The following is a 6,431-nucleotide window of genomic DNA, read 5'->3' as shown; positions in this document are numbered from 1 at the left end:
ATCTATTTAATGAAACATAAGAGTGAAGCGTTTGAGAAATTCAAGGAATTTCAAAATGAAGTAGAGAACCAATTGAACAAGAGGATTAAGGCACTACGATCCGATCGTGGTGGTGAATACCTTAGCCTTGAATTTGATTCACACTTGAAAGGTTGTGGTATCATCTCACAACTTTCTCCACCCGGAACACCACAACTGAATGGTGTTGCCGAAAGGAGAAATCGAACCCTACTTGATATGGTTCGATCCATGATGAGTCAAACCGAGTTACCTAACTCGTTTTGGGGATTTGCAATCCAAACTGCAATTCTATCTTTAAATAATAGTCCCACTAAAGCCACCGAAAAGACTCCATTTGAAACATGGAAAGGAAAGGTTCCTAATCTATCCTACATGAAAATCTGGGGATGTGATGCTTACGTCAAAACTAAACCCGACAATAAGCTTGCCCCAAGATCTGAAAAGTGCATCTTTGTAGGCTATCCTTTGACCTCTCGAGGTTACTATTTCTATAAACCTCAAGAGAACAAAGTGTTTGTGTCTTGCGAGGCTGTCTTCTTAGAACGGGAATTTATTTCTAAGAGACAGAGTGGGAGAAATTTTGAACTTGATGAAGTTCAAGAGCCACAAACCGAGGTACAAACCGAGGTAGAGACGCAAGAAGATGTTCCTTCGTCGTCTAACGCGGTTATACCTCCTCCACTAAGAAGGACGAGTCGAGTAATTCGCCATCCCGATAGATATGTGGGACTTATCGAGGAAGATGGAACACTCGATGTGTTACTTATAGAAAGTGACGAGCCCGCCACCTACAAGACCGCAATCTCTAGTCCGAATTCCTCCTTATGGCTTGAAGCCATAAAGTCCGAAATGGATTCTATGCATGAAAACCAAGTTTGGGACTTGGTAGATTTGCCTAAAGGGGCAAGACCCCTCCAATGCAAATGGATATTCAAGGTCAAAAATGGCATAGAAGGACATGACGATGTCTACAAAGCTAGGCTAGTGGCAAAAGGATTTACCCAAGTCCAAGGTCTCCATTATGATGAGACATTCGCCCCCGTAGCCATGCTAAGATCCATACGGATTTTGTTAGCGATCGCCGCATTTCATGATTATGAAATATGGCAAATGGATGTCAAAACCGCTTTTCTAAATGGGCATTTAGAAGAGGAGGTGTACATGATACAACCCGAAGGTTTTGTTGATTCTGAAAATCCTAACAAAGTGTGCAAGCTTAAGAGATCCATTTATGGTCTTAAGCAAGCATCTAGAAGTTGGAATCATCGATTCAATCATGTTATAAAGGAAAATGGTTTCACTCGAAGTGTTGAGGAACCATGTTTATACATGAAATTCAAAGGGGAGCAATGTTGTGTTCCTAATCTTGTATGTCGATGACATACTACTCATTGGAAATGATATTCCAATGTTGTCTTTCATCAAGAAGTGGTTAGGTAACCACTTCCAAATGAAGGATTTAGGAGAGGCACAACGCATATTAGGTATCCGGATCTATAGAGATAGATCCAAGAGGATATTGGCACTAAGTCAAGAGTCTTATGTCGATAAGATTCTTCGACGGTTCAGCATGGACAAATCCAAAAGTGGTTTGGTACCTATGGTAACCGGGACGATATTGAGCAAGACTCAATCTCCCTCCGAGCCCCATGATGTTGAACGCTTGAAGTTGATCCCTTACGCTTCCGCTGTCGGATCAATCATGTACGCCATGATATGCACACGTCCTGATGTCTCGTATGGTTTGAGTATGACGAGTAGATATCAAAAAAATCCAGGTGAGAGTCACTGGATTGCTGTCAAGAACATCCTTAAGTACTTGAGAAGAACTAAGGATTCTATCCTTGTGTTTGGAGGAGACACTGACTTGCGTGTTAATGGATACACGGACTCAAGTTTTCAAACAGATAGAGATGACATGAAATCACAAGTTGGTTTTGTTTTCATGCTCAATGGTGGTGCCGTAGTGGAGAAGCTTCAAGGAAGTCAGAATCGATTCGACAACGGAGGCTGAGTACATAGCAAAGATCGAAGCTGCCAAGGAAGCTATGTGGATCAAGCAATTCACGAAAGGTCTAAAAGTAGTACCTACCGCCAATGATCCCATCACTCTCTATTGTGATAATAGTGGGACGATCTTCCAAGCTAAGGAGCCAAAGTCTAGTAATAGATCTAGACATGTACTTAGAAAGTATCATGTAATAAGAGATTTCATTGAAAGAAAGGAAATTGCGATTTGTAAGGTTGGGACGGATGACAACATAGCCGATCCGCTCACCAAGCCTTTATCGCAGGCTAAGCATGATGGACATGTTACGTCCATGGGACTTAAACGTGTACCAAGTTTTTGTTATATTTTGAAATGAAATAAAAGTGTTGTTTTTTGTTCATGTTCATAATCACATTTGTCTTTTATCTTTAATTTATACTTTGTTACATCCAAACGGGTTGTAGAGACAATTGAACCCCGTTAAAGTGAACACGGATTAACATAGTATTTGCCCATAGTCACTTGTATGAGGTGACGTCTCGAAGTGACTAGAGTGTGAGGCGATTGATGGCAAGTTCAAGTGCCATAGAGTCATATGAGATGACTAGTCGATCACATAGGCAGATCAATTTTGTCGGGCCTTATGACCGCTTATAGAGTTCTCGCAAATTTATATAGCCTGGTCGTGGCGAGAGCTACTATAGTATTCTAATGAGTCGATTCTTTTGACTAAAGACTATTCGCCTAAGATGGCAAACGATTTCATTAACTTTGATTTGTGTTACTACGACCTTCGTAAATGGGGTCAAATGGGCATATTTTGGGTTATGATGGCTGTGGCTAGTCGAAGGGAATGAGTGCGATAGGAATTGTCCACCCCTAGTCGGGGTTATAACAATATCTCGGGGCCACTCGAGGAGTAATGAATCGAAAATGCGTGGCCACGCTCGGAAAGTATCTATGATAGATAAGTCCGGTCAATCGGTTATTCTCCAGATCGAGGTAACCACTCTCGATATGATCACTTGCAAGTACGACCTGAAAGACACCTTGCATTGAGTGGGAGATAGTAATAGGACAAGAGAATTGGTGACGCACACTTGTCGAGGACAAGTGGGAGATTGTTGGGAAATGTGTCCTCAACAATAGTGCGATCATGTGATTTAAATATCATTATTAAATCTCATTTTAAAGAATACAATTGGGAAGTAATTTTGTTATCACAATCGGTCAACATATATCGAATGATTGGTCTAGAGTTTGACATTATGTCGTCGATGGTGATCGATTGACCCCTAGGTCATACCTATAGGGCAACACTCTTAATTGATTATTTAATTAATCGTAAAATGTTGCGAGTTAATTAAATTACTTGAAAATTGACGGACGATTTTGGAAGTAAAATTTACGTATCAAATTGAAATGTGATTAAATGAGATACGGTCTGAGTAATTGAATTGTATCATTACTCGGATGAAATTATTGTTTACAGAAACAATTAAATTTGAATGAATTATTATAAATACGATTTATAAATTGGTAAAATATTTTGGCACAAGTAATTATGAAATTACTGAGTCGATTTTTGTATGTGACGTATTTTTATTAATACGTTGATTTTTAACATGATTAAAAATTACATAACAAATTTATGTCACATATCACAAGTGACATATTGACATTTGACAAAAATAATATGGATCTCATATTATCGTATGTGCCGAAAATGGGAGGTTGTTTAAACAAATATTGTGTTTGTTTAAATTAGTGGTAAGCATAATGATAATTACTCTAATTTAGGCATGCATACCTAGTGCCTTTTGTGTAAGAGCACAAAGGCCATGCATAGGCCATTTCCCACCACCCTACCCGGTTCTCCCTTGGAAAGAACAAGGAGTTCTTTTACTTATTATCTTTATCATTCACCATATGTAGTGTGTGGTTAGATAATTATTCATTCTTACTTGATAATATAATTTTTAGAGAGATAAAAATTTCATACTTCCTCATCTATTCTCCTACCCGGTTTTAGGAGCAATACCAAAATATTTTTGGTTCATTTTTCTACTAGATTAATATTATACTAGATCAAATAATATTAATTAGATTAAGAGTTAGCTTTGGGTATTATTCCTAAGGAGAGATCCTACACTTGGATCTTGTTCTTCCATTAAAGGAAAGCTCAAGAACAAAAGAAAAGGAGATTTCTTTTGTGCCCATTTGAACCGAAATTTCAATGTAAGGATATGATTTCTTCTCTATTTTATTATATTGTTTGCATGCATAAAATCCACCTTTAATTTTATGACAATTAATTTCGACATATATGAGTATGTTAATATGTATATGAATCTACATTTCCTTCACACATCTCACATGGAGTCTTTTCAGTGGACTTTGTGGGACTATTGTTTAAAGATCTAATTGCGGTTTGAATCGCAAATCCCCAAAACGAGTTTGGTAACTCGGTTTAACTCATCATGGATCGAACCATATCAAGTAGGGTTCGATTTCTCCTTTCGGCAACACCATTAAGTTGTGGTGTTCCGGGTTGAGTAAGTTGTGATATAATACCACGACCTTTCAAGTGTGAATCAAATTCAAGGCTAAGGTATTCTCCACCACGATCGGATCGTAGTGCCTTAATCCTTTTGTTTAATTGGTTCTCTACTTCCTTTTGAAATTCCTTGAATTTCTCAAACGCTTCACTCTTATGCTTCATTAAATAGATATACCCATATCTACTCAAGTCATCGGTGAAGGTTATAAAGTAGTCATAATTACCACGAGCGGTGATACTCATTGGTCCACATACATCGGTGTGTATGAGTCCCAATAGTTCACTAGCTCGTGTCCCTTTACCACTAAAAGGATTACGAGTCATTTTGCCAAGTAGGCAATATTCGCATGTACCATATGATTTATAATCAAATGGTGTAATCACATTAGTCGAAATTAATCTTTGGATGCGATTCTCGTTTATGTGACCTAATCGACAATGCCAAATGAACGCTTCACTTGGGTCACTTGATTTGAGTTTCTTTGATTGAATGTTATAAATATCATTAGTCGGATTTGAGGTCTCTAAAATGTAAATGCCATTGATAGAGGAAGCTTGGCCTATAACCACGTCGTTCCTTGAAATAGTACAACGATTGTTCTTAATGACAAAACAAAAACCGTCTATGTCAAGCATAGCGATTGAAATAATGTTTTTAGAGAGTGTAGGCACATAAAAACAATAATGTAAATACAACTCAAATCCATTAGGCAAAGCTAGAACATAAGTTCCTTTGAATTCGGCCGCTACTTGAGCTCCATTTCCAAGGCGTAGATCCACATCTCCCTTGCTAAGCCTCTCCACATCTCTTAAACCCTGTAAATGATTACAAAGGTGAGAACCACAACCGGTATCTAGTACCCATATCATAGTGGAAGTATAATTTATATCAATAACATAAATTTATTTAGGAATTTTACCTTTTGGAACGATGATTCCTTCCCTTATTTTTCGCAAATATACGGGACAATTCCTAAGCCAATGTCCCATGCCATAGCAAAAATGGCACTCATCATTAACTTGCTTGAAGTTTTTGATTTTCTTTCCCTTCTTCTTGAAGTTTTTGCCCTTTGAAGCAAGAACTTGATTGCTTGAGCTCCCACTAGTTTTGGCATCTTTATCTTCCAGAGACAAAGACCCTATAGATTGTATGAGGTAGTCTTCCTGAGACGGGCTCACACGAGATCTAGTAGTAGTAGGTGGTTTAGAAGAAGTGATGAAGTTAAGGTTTCCATCCGAACCTATCCCAAAATGAAGTTCTCTAGTAGTGTCGAAATCATTGTTGGAGCAAACGTTGTCAAGAACATTGTGGTATGACTCAATAGTTATCGGTGCGGTAGCGTTTGATGGATTCATTGTAATGCACTACAAGTATGGAGGAAAAGAAAATATTAAAATTTGTCTTTTAAAATCATACTTGTAAATAATTAACAAGTTATGAGGATTTATATAGTGACCTCTACCCAACTATTATAACTGATTCCAAGACCCAAATTCATATCGACTTAGGCACGGTGGGGCCGATTCATCCTTTATCAATATAACTCGGTGGATTAACGTTTAATCGATTCTATTTTTAGAACTCTTGGTCGATAATATTACATTAACATTTATCTTTAGCCCAAAACACATTCAACAAGGGCACGGTGTGGCCGATAAAACCCTTATCGAAAAACTTTTGTTGAGTTCAATCCAAATTTCGAATAAATGTGTCCATGATCCAAACCCACATTAACTTGGGCACGGTGTGGCCGATTCATCCCTTGTCAACATAAATTCGGTGGATAGACATTTATCACCCACTTCCCCTACGTAACGAGGTTTGTACCCCGGTGTGGCCGAGTGAACTCCCTCACGAAA

This window comes from Silene latifolia, chromosome 7, assembly GCF_048544455.1.
Source record: "Silene latifolia isolate original U9 population chromosome 7, ASM4854445v1, whole genome shotgun sequence".
In the NCBI taxonomy this organism is placed as follows: domain Eukaryota; kingdom Viridiplantae; phylum Streptophyta; class Magnoliopsida; order Caryophyllales; family Caryophyllaceae; genus Silene; species Silene latifolia.
The sequence above is the reverse complement of the archived record's forward strand: the minus strand, read 5'-3'. Positions refer to the sequence as shown.